General features: G+C 40.1%; 1 protein-coding gene across 2 annotated transcripts in view; it reads left to right on the top strand.

The window, feature by feature from the left end:
• The first annotated feature begins 12,275 nt into the window (after positions 1 to 12,275).
• NEK7 (NIMA related kinase 7) overlaps positions 12,276 to 21,808 on the top strand; it is a 165,214-nt gene continuing 155,681 nt past the window's right edge. The window contains exon 1 of one of the 2 annotated variants that reach the window (XM_001139810.8): positions 12,276 to 12,589. The gene's annotated coding sequence lies outside the window, so the exon portion shown is untranslated. The remainder of the gene's footprint in view (positions 12,590 to 21,808) is intronic. The other variant, XM_016935078.4, reaches the window with a different exon arrangement.

Genomic DNA, 21,808 nt, shown 5'->3' with positions numbered 1-21,808 from the left:
TTACTGTAATTCTTTCAAATATTTAAAATATTCTTAAATATTCTTACATGAGGCCCTTTTGGCAATCTCATTCACAGTTTGAACAAATAATGTTACCAGCAATAATTAGAATACTGAAGTGTGTTAGTGTGTTTTCACACTGCTAGAAAGATACTACTTGAGACTGGGTAATTTATAAAGGAAAGAGGTTTAATTGGCTCATAGTTCCACATGGCTGGGGAGGCCTCAGGAAACTTTCAATCATGGTGGAAGGTGAAGAGGAAGCAAGGACCTTCTTCACATGGAGGCAGAAGAGAAGAGTGAAAGTGCAGCGAAAACTGCCATTTATAAAATCATCAGATCTCCTGAGAACTCCCTCACTATCGCAAGAACAGCATGGGGGGAGCCACCTCCATGATCCAATTGCCTCCCACCGAGTCCCTCCCTCCACATGTGAGAATTAAAATTCTAGATGAGATTTGGGTGGGGACACAGAGCCAAACCATATCATGAAGGTACCAACAATTTTCTTAATAGATACATTCAGTTATATTTTAGAACAACATCAATCACTCATTGACTTTCTGATATGTGTTTTTGGAGCTGAAGGAAAAGCAATGGCTATAACAATTAAGGATATAGGAATTGAACATAACCAATGCTTATCTAATCTGTGCCCCAGCATCTGAAAATGACTATCATTCATATGTTTGGTAATTATGACTTAAGGCAATATTTTTATCACAGGCAAAATGTATATATGTGTACATTTCAATATCTGGATATACTATTACTCCCTTCCCCCATGTCACAAAGGTGAAGGTGGACATCATCCCCAGAAGGGAAAAAAAATCTGGTCAAGACGGTGGTTTTGAACCTTTCTATGTATTATAACCACCTGGGAACTCATTAAAAATGTGGATTTCTGGAATCCTAGGACCAATCTCTGAAATTTTATAGTCTTGGAGTTTTGCAATGATAGTTTTAAAAAGCTTTTCAGATGATCTGATACAGACCATCTTTTGAGAAACATTGATACAAGGGACTACTTTTTTGCACAATGAAACAAGTAACAAGATAGATGAGTTTCTTTTATGTATGTCTTATCAATGTGCTGTTTGGCATGTGTGTGCGCATACAGAAGGTTCACATGCATTCTTCCAATATCTAAAGATGATGTTATTAAGCCAATACCAGTTGTACAAGCACTTAGCATGATAGTGGTAGAATTTATGGTGGTTCAAAATCATATTATTGAATGTTTTGAATGTTCTTTATATATCTTATTTTTTGTTTTGTTTTGTTTTTTTTTGAGATGGAGTCTCGCTCTGTCGCCCAGGCTGGAGTGCAGTGATGTGATCTCGGCTCACTGCAAAGCTCCGCCTCCTGGGTTCATGCCATTCTCCTGCCTCAGCCTCCCAAGTAGCTGGGACTACAGGTGCCCACCACCACGCCTGGCTAATTTTTTGTATTTTTAGTAGAGACGGGGTTTCACCGTGTCAGCGAGGATGGTCTCGATCTCTAGACCTCGTGATCTGCCCACCTCAGCCTCCCAAAGTGTTGGAATTACAGGCGTGAACCACCGCGCCCGGCCTATATATCTTATTCTTTATAACCCTCAGAGGACTTAGCTTTATGTCCCTTAACACTTTATATCACCTGGAGTACGTCATACAAAGGGTTAGCCATAAACAAGAACTCAATAAATATTAATTAGTAATGGTTCTTAACCTAGGTGGAACATTAAGATCGCCTGGAAAACATTGAGAAGCTATTAATGTCAAGGACACTCCCCAAACCAACAGAATCAGAATATCTGCAGATTGGGGTCTGGTACAGCCAGGGCTGAGAATCACTGAGCAATACCCTTTCCCTAGATCTCGAGTGTTACCAATTGCATACATTCCAAATCTATATGATTGGGTTTATGAGTGTTATGTGTGTGTATGTGCACATGTGTTTGCATGGGTTTTTCTTCCCCAAAATACACAATGACACATATATAAAACAGTATTTTTTTTTCTTTTTCTTGGATGCCTGAGGAGAGCTTTCTCCAATTTAGCCAAATATATATTTAAAGTAAAAATTTTGGTCCAGAAACCATGCCTTAGTTAACAGAATCTTAAAAGATCTTTCCTGAAATGCATACATTGTTTAAAATGAAATATTCACCCTTCAATTTAGCATTTAAGAAATTAGAATTCATTTTCTTTTTCTTTTTTTTTTTTTTTTTTTTTTGAGATGGAGTCTTGCACTGTCACCCAGGCTGGAGTGCAGTGGCATGATCTCGGCTCACTGCAAGCTCCACCTCCCCGGTTCACGCCATTCTCCTGCCTCAGCCTCCTGAGTAGCTGGGACTACCAGCACCCGCCACCATGCCCGGCTAATTTTTTGTACTTTTAGTAGAGACGGGGTTTCATCGTGTTAGCCAGGATGGTCTCGACCTCCTGACCTCGTGATCCACCCGCCTTAGCCTCCCAAAGTCCTGGGATTACAGGGTGAGCCACCGGGCCCGGCCAGAATTCATTGTTTTAATAACTGACATAATAATTGAATGAGATGAGTTTACTGATGAAAATATGATGACGAATAAAAATAAATATTAAATTAAAAACACAATGAAATATCACTAGCAAAAATTCTGGGGCTGGCATTCATTAAGCTAGCTTGAGTTACAATTGTTTGTTATTCCCATCTGTTCTGGGCACACCCACTAGAGTGGCCAAAAATAAAAAGACTGAAAATATCAAGCATTGGTTTGGATGTGGAGCAACATTGCTGGTAAGAGACACAAAAGTGTACATATTGTAAAATCCAGAATACATAACACTAATTTATGGTGATAGAAACTATGTAGGATGAGGGAATTGGCTGGGAAGAAGCTTTCTAGGCTGATGAAATCTATATTTTGGTTAAACCAGTATACATGTTTGTCAAAAATAATCAGTTATAATCTGCACAAGTCTGTATAATATTTGTACCTTTTACTGTAAACAATCATATTTCAATATAGTACTCTTAGACATATTACATGAATCAAGTTCTAACTATTTTATAAAGTAAAAAAGTAATAATCTCCAAGATTTTAAGACTGGGGAAACCCAATACATCCATTTTCTCTTTTATAATCATATTGATTGGGCACTTTACATAATCTCATTTAATACTCTTAGAAATGATTTGTGTTAAATATCATTAAGCCTATTTTAGAGATGAGGAAACTAAGACTTGACAAATGTTCCAGGGGGCCATGAATTGGCTAGAAGGAGGAAGAAACGGAGCCCCTGATTTAACGGTCATGATATTTAGCAGCAGAGGTAGGCAGTAAATGTGATCCCTTGAGTACTCTCAGACGGGCTTAAAAACTTCAGGATATTTTTCTGCTCGGGTCTGCTGCCTAGGCCAGGTGTAAGATGTTGCAGGGCTGTAGGTTCCCTCTGAGGCTTTTGGATTTGGGGAGGGTTCAAGAAACCCTCATCTTGTTCTCACTAGGTCATATTACCAAAGGCTTAAGTCTTATAACTGATTTTAAGTGTATGAAATTGCCTAAGTACTCCTGCAGAAGCAGCTTTTACATTTCATCTGAATCTATCTGTTCCAATAGCACACTCACTCTGAAAGCAGAGACTTGCAAGAGGTGCTAAGCACACAGAAGGAACAAGTGGGACAGTCTACCATCTTATTTAAAATGACAAATTAAAATGGAAAACCAGTGTATTGACTTGTGTAACTGAGAAGTCTACTGGAGTCTGACTTCAGGCATGGTAGAATCAAGGGTCAGGAATCTGTCTTCCTCCAACTTTCAGCTCTTCTTCCTGTGCATCACGTTGTTTTCAGGCAGGCTTCTCCAGTTCTATGGCCAAGAAGGCATTGAGGAGTTCTGGGGTTACAGTCTATTCTTTCTGGATGTTCTAGTAAAAGTCCTGAGGCCCACATTCATTGAGCTAGCTCAAATGACAATTATTTGTTATTCTCATCTATTTGGGGTATTTACTATTTTTCTCACTTCATCTTTTGGAAATGTGGAGGTACAGTTTGTCTCACTCCCCACTAGTTGCTATCACTTGGAAGATAGTCTGCTTGGCAATTATTATCATTTTGCTTTTTTCCCGTATACACTTTCTCATAATTAAGCTATGCAGCCACTTGGCAGTGAAAGGTGCTTTATTCATAATGACTAAATTACTAGATGCGCTTTATGAAGTGTTATTTTTTCATTAATGACTTTCCATTATTTCAGATTTTTAAAAATTTACTGAAACAATGAAATACAGCAAATATTGAGTTGTAAAGTATATAATTCTAAAGAGAACAGCTTGTACAAAAATAAGTAGATTCAATTTAGTGCCTTACTCACATAATCCTTATAGAAAATTTACTTACAATTTGCATTTGATACCCAGATTTTGATTAAAATGTTTGTTTCTCTTAAAGTGGATTCATTGTTATGTACCATTGTATCATAATTCATTGATTCTAGTTAATTGAACATAAAATGCTTTCTAACCTCACAGATGTGAAATGCTAAAAAAAGTTGCTTAGAAACGATGAAATGTTGTATTTGCAGATTCCACTGGATTTGTAATGCATGGGAATAACTCAATAAATATGTCTGGGGAAAGAAAGAAGGAAGGAAGGAGGAAGGGAAGGAGATTGTGGAGAGGGAGGAGTAGGAAAGGAGGAAAGTAAAAAAGAAGGCAGAAAAGAATAAACCATAGGCATAATTCTGAGGCTTTCTTGGTGGAAAATTTTTCCAACTTTTCTTTCCACGGATGGAAACTTTATTAGGTCAATAGCAATTTGGCTGCTCCCAAGTTAATGAAAATGAAGCCACTGAGTAGACATATGTGTATTTCCAGGCCTATGAACTCCTGCATGCTTTTCTTCCATGTGGATGGAAGGAAAAACAGATGTAGCTGCCTCTGGACTTCAGTGTAGGTGCTACACCATGCTGGTTCCTTTATACCCCTCAGATATTACTTTAAATGTCACTTCCTCAGAGAAGCATTCGTGGACTATCCTATCTACAGTATGTTCCTTCTTGTTATTTCCTCTTAGAGAAGCTTATCCTTTGTTCTCTTCAGACTGTCTACTTATCCCCATAGGGGGCTCATTAAGTAGGCTTAGAGTGTAACTGATTTCCAAAAGCATATATAATTTGACAGAGATATCAAAGATCAAAAAACATTTAAGAACCAAAGGAATTAAACCTATGTGCAAGTTTCAGATCGAAAAACAAACACATGCACTAACAGTTATTAACCTTAAAAACAGAAAACTCAAATTGTATCATTACTACATGATAGTGAATGAGAACAAAACTCTGTACCCAGGGCAACCAGTGAAGGAAACATGGAGGTCAACTTGACTTACCTACATGTTTCCCTGGTGCTGCACTGCTACTAAGTTATATGTAAGATTATGTGATGCTAGCCCATCTTCTTACTTCTGAACAGGTTACTTTTAAACCAGGGCCAGAGAGATGAGCTGTATTCCTCTTAATATTTTATTAGAGAGGGTGAGAGCCTACCCTACAAATTTAGGAACTCTTTCTTAGACTAAATTCGAAGCCATATCTTTTGTAAATTTTTCATGTTTCACTTTAAGACACTTTATTAAACTGTCTTTACTGATGAAGGAGAGGGCTGAGTCTATTAGTACAAAAGTTTGTTCTCTTGCTATCACGGGACATTATATCTGGGAAAACACCCATGTAGTTTGTGATAGTGGGTACTTCTGTTCTCAACTTCAGTTCCACCATCTTTTCCTTTGCATCAGTTACAATCTGTCATCCTAGGTAAAACCTAGCTGGAAAACACTCCTGAAATTCTACCCCAAAGCTGCACTGCCTTTAGAACTAATTCATGAGGTATTGCCTTATCATAGTGTGAACATCTGTACATATAGCAACTGATTATCTCAATATGTGTTAAGAAACAAATGGGGTTATTGGCAGTTATTTTTGTATAGTTTATGTAAACATAATTTTAAAGAATCACGAACAAAAAAATACATAGACTAACCATAAAAGGAATTAAAATACTAGGTACTGAAAGTATAGAAGTAGATTCTAGCCCTCAGGGGCTAAACAATCAGCAGCAAAGATTCAGATGATATGATTATTCTGACTTAATATAATCTCTCTACATATTTATATTTCAAGACAGCATGATAACCTCCCTAATCATGTATTAATAATAAAGGTTTGGTTATGTAGCAACTATAGGCATGTATTTTTTTGAAAAAATTATACAGGAAATTAAAATTAACTGATATGACTTAGTTCATTTTCATGTTTTTTCCAGTCATCTCTATTTACATTATATTTTCAAACATCCTATTGTAAAATAGTGAAACATACCTGACTATAATCTTAGATAGGAGTCATAGGATGTAGACCTGATAAAATATTAATTTCATTTAATTTAGAACATAAAGAAGTAATATTTTTGTTATTTACTTGTCTTCAGAAAAAAGTTATTTTTTAACCTCTCAATTTGAACAAGGAGAGGACAAATAAAAACAGAGGTTTAAACAGTTGCATATTTTGGTTGCTCAAATGGTACATTATATTTATATATATATATATACACATATATATAAAGTATTTTAGAAACATATATAAACACCTTTATAATAATTTAAAGGTTCTACAGATTAAACATATTTTACATAATAGGTAATAATTATGTAGTAATAAATAATACTGATTGGCAAACATAACAATATTGTCCAATTAGGATTGTTTGCAGTTTCCATGAAGTGGCATTCTACTGTTTGTCTTCTACCCCTTGAAAGAACAGATTATCCCATAAGCCTATACATAAATATTGCCTGGCCTTCTCCAGAGCTTGAAGGCCTTATGAATTTAAAGGTTCTTGCCCTTACTTTTAAGGAAGAGGTAGCACTTCATGAAGTTTGTAATCGTATCTCTTACTTTCCCCCACAGATTATCAAGCTTTGGAAATGACACTGTGTTAATTCTGGAAAATGTTGTTCCAGGTGCTCCTTCCTTTACACAATGCTAACATTTGCATGGAAAAGCTGGATGAGTGATTAAATAATTAAAATATCTCTATAATTTGAATCTTATCTAATGGCGAATTCCATGGCAGAATTATGGAGAATGTCTAGGCTGTTTATGATTAATTAGATTTGTTGTTATAGTGTAGAGCCTGCTTTCAGTATGTGTTTGGATTCGATGTGGCATGATTCCAAATCTGGTTTTACTCACATCCTTCCTGCATTTTCAAATAGACTGAACATTAACACTGCAAGTGAATTGCTGAAGAAATAATTACTGAGGTATTTTAAAGCACACTTCTGCCATTCAGTGGAACAACTGGAAAAAAAAATGGAAGAGATATATGTTTTAAGCAATAAAGGCTTAAGTATGAACAAAGAGGGTTCAAAAGATGAAAGCAGTACTAATGCAACTTTTCACTTTTTGTATTTTTTGGGATATACTTTTGGCTCTGTAGCCAAAGGATAGCCTCTCGATTTAACTATTAGGAAATACTAAAAGTAAACAGAAATACTTATAATCTTCCATTTTCTTTCCTATTAAGAAATAGACAGTTGTTTCTAATGCTCAGACCTGAGTGGATCTGCTGCAACCCAAGACTGAACTGAGGAGCACAAAAGAGGGTATGTCAGAAGAGAGAGAGAGAGAGAGAGAACAGAGAGATGATACAGGACTCTGAAATCTTTACATTTAGCTTTGTGAAATCACAAGATTTTTGTAACATCTCTTCCAGGTAGACACATGCACACATACCAAATATTCCAAAGAAACCTATAATTTAAAAAATTATCTTTGGGATTTGATTATTGTATCACCACAGCTCTCTGTTAGCATAGATAATTGAGGGGTGCTTGTGAACACTTGTGACTGAAAATGCCACCATTGTTGAGGAAATTAGGTTCTGCGAAATGGCTTCATGGTTTGGCTCCACATTAAGGATGGGGTGTACAAGAATGAAAAGGGAAATAATTTCTGAATATATTTTCTTCATTGCTGTGACTTATTACTTACTGCATATTGGCCCTTTGGCTTTTATACTATAAAAAAACATAAATTCGGTTATATTCTGCTGACCAAACGAAATCATGACATAAACTGCTAGTTGTACTGTTTCTTTCCTGTTTTGCAACCAATATAAAATACTACATTTCTCTACATTAAAAATATACATAGTGAATTGAAATGCTTCCTCAGTTTAATAACTACTATAAAAATAGCCAGGAAAAGCCACTGGTGGTAATGCCACTATTTTTAACCATGAACTGTATTCTCAAAATACCATAACTAGATAATTGGGACATAGGAGAGTTGTCTTTCTGTGATTTTGAATTCTAGGGATTTGATGTGAGAATGAAATTTAGGCCAATTTTATTGTTTTAATGGGAAGTTCATCTGCATGATCTATTAACAATGAAATGCAAGAGGTCATTAAAGGTGAAAAAGTAACTTCCCACTATTTTTCATGGGTGTTTTCAAAGTAAGATAAAGATTTATTTTCTGACTTTGTATAGTGACCACAGCCAGGGCCAGAGAAAAGTGATCTCCCTTGAGTTGCTTGCAGTCTGCACTCTGACTTCCTCCTCTTGGCCCAGTTGAGTCCAGACATTTCAACAGCTTGACTAAGCCTCATCACCAGTTAGCTGCCAAATTCAGTGGCTGCCAATACCACTAGTAGCTTTTTAAATACACCTGTTGCCAGCACTATGTTTGAGTCAAGAAGGCTAGACCTTTCTGGTCTACCCCAGTGGCTAAGATCTCTTTCAAAGGAGAATTATTTTTAGTATTACTTCATCATTTTTCCTTAAGAAAATGTTTTTCTAGTAAGCTTCTCTCCTTACAGAGAAATTGCATTTACACTGATCCCAGTACATAACATCTTGTCTGGGTTAGCCTAGGGAGAAAGAGTAGTTTCAATAATTGATATTACCTGTGGGGCCAGTAAGATATATGAATAACAAAACATAAAAACTTGGTGTAACTGAGAGGTTTCAAGTGTAATAATCAAAAACCACTTACAGCAAAGTTAATCTGATAGTTAATGGTATGTATTGCGTGGTAATTAGGTATAAACACTAAGTACTTCATATAAAGGACTATAATTAATGTGTTTCATGAAGCCAAACAAGCATTTTTGGAGCAAGCTTGGTGGGGAGATGAATAGAAAAGCAGTTAAGGCTAGATTCTATTCTAAAGATCCTGGACCACAGATCCTCTTTGGCCAGGTTTTTCTGCATTTCCATTAGCATTTGCTCACAGCCAGGAGGCCTGTGGCCAGGAACAACTTTCCCTATCCATCACAAAGCTGATAAAAAGCTAAAGAGAAAAAGTGTGGTGGATTCAGTTCTGACAACCTTCCAATCTTTGAAACACTGTATGACTATTTAGCTGTAGCTTAGCAGTATTTTAAGGTGAAGAAATAGGACATATCAGAGTATTTCAATACTTTGGGCACCATATAGCCACTGATAAGGATTCTTCCTCAACAGTCTTTTCAGCTAGTAGGACTTCATGAGCTCATTTTGATCCATTTGACTATGTCAGTGTTCTCAAGGTGTATGCGTTTTGCTTTTACCAATGGAATATTTGGTCATAGATAAATCTGTAGTTTATTAAAAAACAAAAAACACCAAACTGGCTGGGCACAGTGGCTCACACCACTTTGGGAGGCTGAGGTGGGCAGACCATTTGAGTTCATGAGTTCGAGGCCAGCCTGGCCAACATGGTGAAACCCTGTCTGCACCAAAAATACAAACATTAGCCAGGTGTGGCGGCACATGCCTGTAATCCCAGCTACTCAAGAGGTTGAGGCAGGAGAATCACTTGAACCTGGGAGGTGGAGGTTGCAGTGAGCTGAGATCACGCCACTGCACTCCAGGCTGGGTGACAGAGTAAGAGGCTGTCTCCAAAAAAAAAAAAAACAATACAAAACAAAACCAAAACAAACAGAAAAAAACCTTACACATATGTCTGGTCTGAGGTTGACATGTATTTACCCTAAAGATATCTGGTTATTTTTTTCCTGCAATGTGTGCCTGTGTATGACGCCAGTGACACTGTTTCTATTGACTGACAGATTTGATTTGGTGTGACCTGATAAAATGATCTGGTTCAAATGCCAATTTCATTGGCTTCGTTCTTGACTCCTTTCTTACCTGACATTCAATACATCAGCAAATCTTGTTTGCTCTTAGAAATGGAATCTCACCATTTTTACCACCTGCACTCTGGTCTGTCATCAATGTATTTTATCTGGATCATTACAATAGTCTTCTAACATCTAGTTGCTCTTAGGCTCAATCTGTTCTCCACAGTGCAGCTCTTCTCTCCCAACCCAAATCAAATTTGGTCACTCCTCCAATGGCTCTCCTTTTCATTCAGAATAAATTTTAAAGGTTACAAGATTCTACAACTATACCCTTCTTGTACCCTACTCCCTCTTCTGATTTAGTCAGCTGCTCTCCCACTGCTCACTGAATTCTAGCCTACACTGACCTCCTGCCTATTTCTCAAACATGCCAAGCCCACTTCCACTTAGGGTCTTTGCATTTGCTGATCCTTCTGTGTAAAATATTCTAACCCTGGGTAGCCAAATGGCTAATTTCTCACTTCCTTAGTTCTCTGCTCAAATGTCAGAGAGGCATTCCCAGACAAACATATTTAAAATAGCATCCTCCCTCCCCATGTCTCCTTACCCTGCTTTATTTTTCTATGACTCACCATCTGGCATAGTAGGTATTTATTGGCTTTTTTTTTTTTCGCCTTTCCGACTACAATATAAGCTCTATGACAGCAGGCACTGTATATCTCGGTGAGCTGTTGTATCCTCATTCCTTAGAACATTGCCTAGCCCATTTATGAATATTTGTTGAGCCACATGAATCAAGGCCTCCTCTTGAGATCGTGAACGTTTTCATTTATTTATTTATTTTTTTGAGACGATTTTCGCTCTTTCACCCACGCTGGAGTGAAGTAACGCGATCTCTGCTCACTGCAACCTCCGCCCAGCCTCGGGTTCAAGTGATTCTTTTGCCTCAGCCTCCCCAGTAGCTGGGATTATAGGCTCCTGCCACCACGCTCGGCTAGTTTTTGTATTTTTAGTAGAGACAGGGTTTCCCCATGTTGGCCAGGCTGGTCTCGAACTCCTGACCTCAGGTGATCCACCGCCCCCCCCCCCCGCCACTTGGCCTCCCAAAATGCTAGGACTACAGCCATGAGCCACTGCGCCCAGCCATTTTTCTTTTTAAAAATAAACTTTCCAGATCTTAATTTCATGGCTTTAACATTTTAAATGTTTGAGGTATAATCTACTCATTCTTGGCTCTAATCTTTTTGGCAGGGAAGTTAAGCTAGTGAGAGACCTATGAACAACAGCAACAATTTAATGAGCACGTCTTATATGCCAAGCTCTGTGGTTAAGCACTTTGCTTTATCTCACTTAATTCTAACTATGGTCCTAGAGGTTGGTATTACAACTAATCTCCTTTTACAGAGAGTTACTGAGACTTGGAGAGGTTAAATAACTTGCAGCCAGGTCACAAAATTAATCACTGAGTTGAGACGAGAATTAAGGCATGGCCGACTCCATACTGCCTCCTAGCCGTCTCCTCGAGTAGTTCATGCCCTGTTACTGAAGTCGTGAAGCTGCTAGTGTCAAAGCATTCCTTTTGCAGTTTCGTGTACTAGGGTTCTGGGTGATTTTGCACATATTTATTTCAAAGATCCTCCGTACCACACCAGGGAGTTTACCTTCTGGAATGTTGTAAAAGCCCCTGTCCTCTATGCTGGGACACTTTCATGCAACGTTTGCTTAGCCAGACTCAGGAAAACGCCTTTTTTTTTTTTTTTTTTCTCATTTCCCTGCACTCCACATTAAACACAGAGGTAGTTTAAATCACCTGGTAAAAGAAGATGGGATCACAAACGCTGTGGTCCAGAAGGGAACATCAGTAAGTCGGTTCACCGCTTGCAAGTGGGGGCACTTACATATAAATGAAGAAAAAACAAGTTCTTAAAAAGCAGCCGACCCTGGGTTCGGTGGGAAGTTGACCTGAAGCCGGGGAAGAGGGCTCAGGGGACCGGACGCGGTGCCCCGCACCACGCTAGGCCTGACAACCGGAAGAGAGGGGCTAGGAGGGGCTCCTCCAGAGCGGCTTCGGCTCCAGTAGGGAAACCGCCGAGGCTCCCCCAGCTCCAGGGAGCGCCGGGGACGCAGGCGGGAAGCCTCCCTCGGGCAGCCGGCCTGGACTCACGGCGCGGGGTGGGGCCGGCGCCCGCCCCGCCCCTCTCCTCGGGGATGCCGGGATGTTTACACTCCTGACAGCGGCAGCAGCAGGAGAAGGATCGGGAGTCGCGGGAGGATGGGCCGCCGCTAGGCTCGCACACCGGACGCGCCTCGCAGTGCGCAGGGTGGGTGCCCCGCGCCCGCAGCCTCCGCCGGGGCGGCGCGGCGGGAGGTGGCCGACAGGCTCCGGGCCTCGCAGCCTCAGCCCCCGGCCCAGTGCGCTTTCGGACGGCGGCGCCGCGCCGAGCCACCCGCCCGCCCAAGGTCTCTCGCGGGCGGGAGAACGGAAAACTCCCAACTTCCTGGTGAGTCGCTGCCCAGGGTTCAGGCGCCCGGACCGGGCAGCTCCTGCCGGGAGGGGCCGCCTGCGGGAGTCGGGCCGGGAGAGGGAGGTCGGGACCGCGCGGGGCGGCCTCCAGCATACCCTCGCTCGGGGTAGGTGGGGCGGGGCGCGCTGCGCTCGAGGCGGATGGGGGTTTCGGTCTTGTTCGTTGGCAGCGGTGGGAGGGGGCGGCAGGAAACTTCATACTTGGCCCCGGCTCTAGAGGCCCAAGCGCCAAGGGCGCCGCGGTAACTAAGAAACCCCGCGGCCACGGCGGCGGCGGCAACAGGTCTTTGGTTTCAGGACCCGAGGAACTTAAGCGAAGTCCCGCCTCCCGGCGGATGCTCATTGGCGACGTCGGTTATTTATCTCTCGCGGATTGGTGAAGTCCGTCTGTCAGGATTCGGCAGCAGCCCGACTTAGGAAAGTGAAGTGCGCTGGAAGAGAGTGGGTGGTGGGAGCCGGCAGATAGGGGAGAATCCGAAGTGGCTTCAGAAGTACAGGGAGCGTGAGAGGTCTGTTGGAGAATGAACTTGGGAGAGACTCGGGATTACAAAATGTCGGAGAGAGGGATTGCGAGGCAATAGCGAACATTGCTGGTGATGGTGGCAATGGAAAAGAAATTGAAAACTGAGGCCAAAGTCAGAGAAGGGTAGCCAAAGGAAAACAGAGAAAAGCGACAAGACCGTATGACCGCAGAACAGTGTAAGGAAGCGAGCACAACCTAGAGGATGCTGCCTTGAGAGCTAAAGAACTTCTGTTGCCTCTGTTACACTGTAGGCCTTCACTCCTAAAACCGCAGCATCCTCTATTTAGTCTTGCACTGGAAGCGTACTGGGGTGGCGGAGAGATGATGTATCGTGTTCTCGCCTAGCTGTAGTCCTCACTGGGGAGAAATGCTAAAAAATATACTTAGTTTACAGTAAGATACATGTTACTGTCCTTGCGCAATTCTGGTGACTGAACTGAAAATCAGAAATACACAGAAATAAAATGATTATTCTCCTTTGAGGTTACTGAGCTCAAGGATGCAATTGAAAACACCACATTTCCATAGTTTGTAGAGCCTAATGTACCCATCATAATGGGAACCACTGTTTCTAGTTCCTCCTCCAAGGAATTTACAGTTTCAAGGGTATGCACACTCCCTCCAGGCGACAGCAGTATGTCTTGTCAGGTTGCATTAGAGAATTAAAGTACAGAGTATGTGTATTATAAATATGTTCTGTTCAGGACCTTGAGCTGCTGGTGGTGTGGTCGAAGAATGGCATAGTCCTTGCACTCAAAAGCTACAGTATGTTTGGGACAACCGGTCAAACCCTGAAAACGGTGAACAGTAAAACAGGAGATACAGTTAACCCTCTAATGCTTTGTGGCAACTCTTGTTGAATGGCCGCTGAGTATTCTTGGTTTGTAACACTTGGTGATGGCCAAGTGCTCTTGAAACAGTTAACTTAAAATCTTAGCAGTTATTTTATTTCCAGAGGAAGGAATCCTCTCTCCCTCGGCGAGATCCAGTCCACAGCTTGCTTCACTTCTAAAACGGCGGCATCCTCTATTTGGTCTTGCACGGGGAACTTGCTGGGGTAGGGGAGAGGTGTTAGAGCTTTGAAAAAGCTTTGCCTCTCGGAGGAGTCAAAGGGGCAGTAACTGTATGGGGTGAGAGGAAGGCCTGCGAAATAAAAAGGCAAAGGAACCGTTTGAGGAGGCTGGTTGCCTTCTCGGGGCCGGTGTGTGTGCGGGGGTAGTGTTAAGGGGGAGGAAGGAGCCCGGGAGCCCGGGGGACCCTCCCGTAGGTGCGGGCCTGAGATTCCGCTGGGTGCCGGGAGGCTCCGCCCTCCGGAGTACTGACGGCCTTCGCAGCCAATGCGCAGCCAGGACCTCGCGTTCGGGAGGGCGGGTACTTCCTACTCCAGCCCTGGGCTCGGAGAAGGCCGCGTTAGTTCTTTCTCCAGGGATGTCTGCGGGAGGGGCGCCAGGCTGAGGGCCAGCCTGGAGAAAGAAAGAAAGGAAGGAAGGAAGGAGGATGGGGGCTTCAGTTTTCCCTGAGCCATCCTAGGTGTCCCGTTTCGTGATTCAGCTGCACCTAGAACTTAACTACTACTGAAAGTTTATAGTAGATAAGAAGCGAAGTTGGTCAGCAGACTGAATATAGTCCATGTGACTGAGGCGGGTTTTACTCTGAAATTACCTGAAAATGAAAACTACTAAATGTCAGAATCTAAATCGTTAGGCGTTTTCACAACTTCTTGGGAATCTTTCCATGGTTAAAAATCTTACCAATTTAGCAAGACTAACTTTATTTCTAAGCGTACAGACTCATTTTATAGTCTGAACTAGTATTTAGGTTTATTTATTGAGATAATACATGTAGCACCCACCATTCCTTTCCCCCTTTCATATTTTCCTGTCTGGACAATTTCGAGTTCGTTTCCATCCCAGTAAAACAGCACTTAACCAAAGAATGAGGAAAGCACGTAGGTATGATGGCAGTGTACTAGTAGAGGAGGGGAGATTTGATGCCTCTATAGCTAACATACCTGATTAATAAATTTAAAAAAAAATTGCATCGTAATGACCAGAAGTCCAGTGCAGTTACAGTTTGTGTAAATAAGTACTTAATCTCATAAGGACCCCATCCCCCAAATCTTTCCTGGTGCTTGCAGTTGATAGTTTTGGGCTCTGACTTACTGTAAACATTTAAGTATTCTTTTTTTTCCCCCTCAATTATTGCGCATTTACTGAAATATAGACTTCTTTTTTTCACTTAAATATGTGGTCTGAGATATCATTAGAGACTTTTACAGTGTTTCCAGAACTAAACACTATTTTCCTAGGAACTATCTGATGTTTTAAGAATGTACCTCTGTAGTATTACAAATGTCGCCACCATTCAGGGTACCTGAGAACTGGGCCTGAGAGCAGGGCCCAGTTAAGTGTTAGTGATTACGCACTTTTGGGGGAAAAAAAAGTAGGTAATTCCAAAATTTCTTTCAGGTTTTGTTTCCCTTGATTTTTTTTTTTTTTAAATAGGCTTTGGTATTTTAAAAATGCACAGTGTAGTATTTTAAAAATACACAGTGTAGCTGCAGCTGCAGCTGCACAAAACAGCACTCTGTCCTCATTCCCGGTTTCATTCACATTTAAGTGTTTACCCCTTCGAATTTTTGTTGGAAAACTACGAGGGTAGGTATTTCAGTGCATCGTCTATAAAACATATTAAACTTAATGTACGACTTAAGGGTGTCTTGGAAATACCATGTATGATTACTGTTTGCTCTGAATTGTTTTATCAGTACTTCATCAGGATTTATGTAAATATATAGCAAGATGTTTTAAGACGCATTTCTTTACCCTTTTGAGACTTTTTCAACTTAATTCTCCCCCCTCCACCCATTTTTATAGGGAATATGGATGAATAACATTTGGTTACATAATTGTAATCAAATATATGCATTTGTAGAATATAATGGCAGTTCAGAATTTTTAAATTGATACAATTCAATCTCAGAGTTATAAAACTTCTAAACTGCTGAATTCTTTGGTAATTAATAGTTTGATTATTCCTAGGTGTTGTGTAATTTTACAAATTTTTTTTTATTCTGAAGAAAACACTTACAGAGTGTATTTCATGCTTTTCAGTGGGCAGTGGGAATGAGAAGGACAGATGATCATGAAGCATTCCTTAATATTTTTGAGCAGGATAACTTCTTTTTTAACCTTTGTCAAAATAACTGCCCTGCCATACTATTTAGGTAATGAGGTTATACAACGAGTGGTTTTGTTGTAATAGCTATCAAAGTGTTAAGCAGAACAATATATAAATGAATAAAACTGATTTTAGTGGTCTATAAAAATTGAGAAATACGTGTTTTCTGTTACATAATGGAAATAGGCCTTTTTGTAAATCTTATTAGTAGTCTTCTGTTGGTAGTGGGTAAGGGCTACTTTTTCAATCCATTCTGCTTTTTTATAGAACAGTGATTCACAATTTTTTTCTCTGAAGGATCACATAGTAAATATTTCTGGCTTTGTGAGCCCTGTGATTGCATCTGCTGCCATTGTAGCCAAATACAGTATCTGACCAAGTGGGCGTAGGTGTGTTCAAATAAAGCTTTATTTATAGAAATAGGTTGGTAGCTTTCCCCCACTCTAGAAAATAATACCAGAGGTCTAAATGTGGTGCTATGCCATTGATGTTTGGGTTGATTCGGAATTTTCCACAATAGCGTTTTATAATTATTTTTGTCCTTAGACTCTTGTGACAATTTGTTGATCTTCCACAGTTCCCTCAGAATAATACCCAGCTGTCCATTCCCAAATTTTGTGTTTCATTTCAGAGTTTGTCAGCATAAGAACCTCTTTTAGGTTTATCCATGTTTTCAGGTTTCTTCACCATTCTTTGCTTCTGGAGGATCCCACTCCTATCCTGTGACATTGAATGAATGCCTGTCTGTGGCTCCCTGCTTCTGACTAAAGCGACATAGAATGTAATGTCAGTCATTTGTCTTTACTGAATGAAAACTACTAGACAAAGAAACATACCAAAACTTACTCATATGTTTCTTTGTCTAGTAGTTTTTATTTTAAGCCTACTGGTATGACTACCTTTGTCTACTTTAGAGGGAATTTTTGACATAAGCAAGGGGTTGGGCAAATTTTTTTCTTTTTAGGAAACATTAACTTAGTCTTTCAAAAAAGACTCCCCCCCGCCCCAGTAAAAAATATTGGAAAGAGCCTGTGCTTTAGCAGAGGGCCTACAGTCAAGGTATGTTTGGCCTGGGGTAGAGGTACTTCTGACCTTTGCTCTGAAAAGAATTAGCTGTAGACTTACCTGGGTGTAGCTACTGAGCAGCATAGAGCAGAATGGAAAATGCAACAGCTTTGTGAAAAAATTACACAGTACACTTTCTCAGCTCTAGCCAGGAGTGGGTTTTGTGTGTGCTGGACTTTTGACCCCTTAGCCCTCAGGGAAGCCCAGGTAGGACCTGGGACAATCAGAATTCCTGGCTAGTTGCCACCAGCTACAAGCAGTCTCTTCTCTTTATCTGACCCTGCTGCACATATATTATCATTATCTGTGTTTACCATGATGTGGAAAAGACTAGGCAGAAAACTCCAGGGTTGTCATTGCCTACTTTATGACCTTGGTTGAGTTGCTCATTTTATTCAGACTGTAGTTGTCCCAACTCATAAAGTTGCCTTGAGGAGTAAATGAAAATATCTTTGTAAATGTATGGTAGCAGGCCCAGTGTTAGTTTCATTTCACTTACTTCTCTATTCTTAGGACCTTCAGGGGTGGGAAACACATCTCCTGTTGTCAGTTTGTTCTGATGACAGGCCCTGTCACCCACTCTGCCTTGGCCCAGTTTTGTCTTAATGGGCTGCTTCCCACTTCTGCCATTTCCACTTCCTCTGCTTGAATTCTCCTTTTCCTTTGCCCTATGATTTCCATATTCAAAATTTAATGGTTCCTACATTTGAGTTAGTTTTTATGACTTTCTTTGGAGGGTGGGGAGAGCCAGCAAGCCATAGTTTCTCAGGCAGAAAAAGGCACAAGAGGCTTGGGGGGTTATATTATGGACTACAAATAATGTGAGTTGCAAAAAGATCTTTAAATACAGATTCAAAAAAATGGCAAAATTAAAAATGTTCTCCCTAGCATGCTTAAAATTGTTTTTTTAAATTGTTGAAATATTTCCCCTATATCCTTATATTTACCTAGGTGAATTACTATACATTTTATTATGGTTATAATCATAACAAAGACATATGTCCTTATATTATGGTTGGAAAAGTTGAATAGATGTGTTTATGAAAAATTGTTATACTTCTAAAATGTAATGAATTCCTAATCTTGTATTGCCTTTATATCTAACTGCTGGACCATATAGTAAAGTGATATGATACGGGCACAGTGGCTCATACTTGTAGTCTCAGCACTTTGGGAGGCCAAGGTGGGAAGATTGCTTGAGACCTGGAGTTCAAGACCAGCCTGATCAATATAGTGAGACCCTGTCACTACAAAAAATTTAAAAAAAATTAGTTGGGCTTGGTGGCATGCACCTGTAATCCCAGCTACTTGGGAGGCTAAGGCAGGAGGATTGCTTGGGCCTGGAGGATGGCTTGAGCCTAGGATTTCAAGGCTGCAGTGAGCTGTGATGATGCCACCGCACTCCCGCCTGGTGACAGAGTGAGACCCTGTCTCTAAAAAAAATAAAAAAAAAAAATTAAAAAAAAAGACACCTAGAATAGGTCATTTGTTTTATGCAAATAGTATATCTTTATTCCAAACAGTTTATTTCTAGGTGTGGTTTGTTAGTCAATAAATACATGTAAATTGAAAGGTCTTATATAAGAAGATTTTTCCGGGGGGAGGATTGGTTTATGGAACGAATTATTTCTTATTTTTCATGGCAACCTACAAATTGACTTCCTTTGTTCTCATCACCGTCTTTGTTGTTAGAATATGTTTAGAGTAGTCTGGTGGTAGGTGTGGTATTCAGTGAAAACTGCCATTTTTTTCCATTTTCAAAATGCATTTAAAATAAAGTTTTAATAAGGTATTTACTGTTAAGAAATATTTTTTATTGTTGAATGACATATTGTTTTCACCTTCACTTTTATGGCTTTGAGTATTTACAATATCAGCTGTTGGCTGGGCACTGTGGCTCACACCTGTAATCCCAGCGCTTTGGAGGCCGAGGCTGAGCAGACTGCTTGAGCCCAGGAGTTTGAGACCAGCCTTGGAAACATGACAAAACCCCATCTTTACTAAAAATGCAACAACAACAACAACAAAAAATCAGCTGTCAATAAAGATTGTCTTTAGTTACATAGTTCTCCCGTTTACTCCTCTAATCACTTTTTTTAAGTGGAAAGGAATTTGTTACTGAACATTGAATAGTATTTAATGGTTGTGAGGGAGTTTGAGCTTCCAGCTGTCCCAGTACCAGGCCCCCAAGGGAGTTTCTGCCTCTTCTGTGATCAGAAGGCCACCGGTCTAGGGCCATACAGCCACTGCTCTGGTCAAGACACAGTTACAGTAAGAAAAATCCTGCTATTTGGGGGTCCCTAGAACCATACCCTGCCTATTGTGGTCCAGGAAACAATGCTGTGGGCCCTAGCTCTATACAGGCATTATTCAGAGATATTGCAGGTTCTAGTCTAGACCACTGCAATAAAGTGAATCTTGCAATAAAGCGAGTCAGATGAATCTTTTGGTTTCCAAGTGCATATGGGAGTTAGAGTTACACTATACTGTAGTCTATACAGTGTGCAATAGCATTATGTCTAAAAAATATACATAATTAAAAAATATTTTATTGCCAAAAAATGCTAACGATCATCTGAACCTTCAGCAGTTCATAATATTTTTGCTGGTGGAGGGTCTTACCTCAATGTTGATGGCTGCTAAATGATTAGGGTGATGGTCACTGAAGGCTGGTGGCTGTGGCATTTTCTTAAAAGTAGACAACCATAAAGCTTGCCACATCAATTGACTCTTTCTTTCATGAAAGATTTCTCTGTAGCATATGATGCTGTTTGATAGCATTTTACCCAAAGTAGAAAATCTTGTACAATTGGAGTCAATCCTCTCAAACCCTGCTGCTGCTTAAAAGTTTATGGAATATTCTAAATCCTATGTTGTCATTTTAGCCATGTTCACAGCATTTTCATCAGGAGTAGATTCCATCTTAAGACAGCATTTTCTTTGCTCATTTATAAAAAGCAACTCCTCATCCATTAAAGTTTTATCATGGGATTGTAGCAATTCAGTTACATCTTCAGGCTCACTTTTAATTCTACTTCTCTTGCTGTTTCCACCACATTTGTAGTGACTTCCTTCACTGAAATCTTGACTCCCTCAAAGTCGTCCATAGGGTTGGAATCAACTTCTTCCAAACTCCTATTGACATTGATATTTTGACTTCCTCCCATGAATGACAATTGTTTTTAATGGCATCTAGAATGGTGAATCCTTTTCAGAAGGTTTTCAGTTTACTTTACCCAGATCTATCAGAGTGATCACTGTTTATGACAGCTATAGATTTAAGAAATGTATTTCGTATTCTTAGATAAGAAGACTTGAAAGTGGATTATTCCTTGATCCATGGGCTGTAGAATGGATGTTGTGTCAGTAGGCATGAAAACAACATTAATCATCTTGTATATTTCCATCAGAGCTGTTGGTGACTAGGTACATTGTCAATTAGTAGTCATATTTTGAAAGAAATCTTTTTCTGAGCAGTCGGTCTCAACAGTGGGCTTAAAATACTCAAAAAACCATGCTGTAAACTGATGTGCTGTTGCCCAGGTTTTGTTTTTCCACTTATAGCACACAGGCAGAGTAGATTTAGCATAATTCTTAAGGGCCCTAGGATTTTCAGGGGATGGTAAATGAGCATTGGGTTCACCAGCTGCGTCAGCCCTTAACCAGAGCCTGTTCTTGAAGCTTTGAAGCCAGGCATTGACCTCTCTCTAGCTATAAAAGTCCTAGATGGCATCTTTTTCAAATAGAAGGCTGTTTTATCCATATTGGAAATCTGTTGTTTAGTGTAGCCACCTTTATCAATGATCTTAGCTAGATCTTCTGGATAACTTGCTGTAGCTTCTACTTCAGCAATTGCTGCTTCAACTTGCATTTTTATATGATAGAGATGGCATATTTCCTTGGACTTCATAGACCAACCTCTGTTAACTCCATTTTTTCTTCTGCAGCTTCCTCACCACTCTCAGCCTTCACAGAGCTGAAGGGAGTTAGTGCCTTGCCCTGGATTAGACTTTGATTTAAGGAAATGTGACTGGTTTGATCTTCTATCCAGACCACTAAAACTTTCTCTGTCTCAGCCATAAGGCTGTTTCACTTTCTTATCATTGGTGTGTTCACTGAGTATCACTTTTTTCTTTTGTCTTTTTATACAGATGTTTTACTCAATTATAGAAAATTTTAAACACATTCAAAATAAACAAAATAGTGTAATAGACCAGCTCCGAGCTTCAACAACCACTGATAATGTACCATTTTGGACTAGCACTTTTAATTTCCTTCAAGAACTTCTCTTTTGCATTCACAACTTGGCTGTTTGGCTCCAGAGGCCTAGCTTCTGAGCTACTAGCTTCTGACCTGTCTTGACCTTTGACATGCCTTTCTCACTAAGCTTAATCATTTCCAGCTTTTGATTTAAAGTGAGAGATGGGT

This window comes from Pan troglodytes, chromosome 1 (genome assembly GCF_028858775.2).
Source record: "Pan troglodytes isolate AG18354 chromosome 1, NHGRI_mPanTro3-v2.0_pri, whole genome shotgun sequence".
Lineage (NCBI taxonomy): Eukaryota > Metazoa > Chordata > Mammalia > Primates > Hominidae > Pan > Pan troglodytes.
The sequence above is the reverse complement of the archived record's forward strand: the minus strand, read 5'-3'. Positions and strand labels throughout refer to the sequence as shown.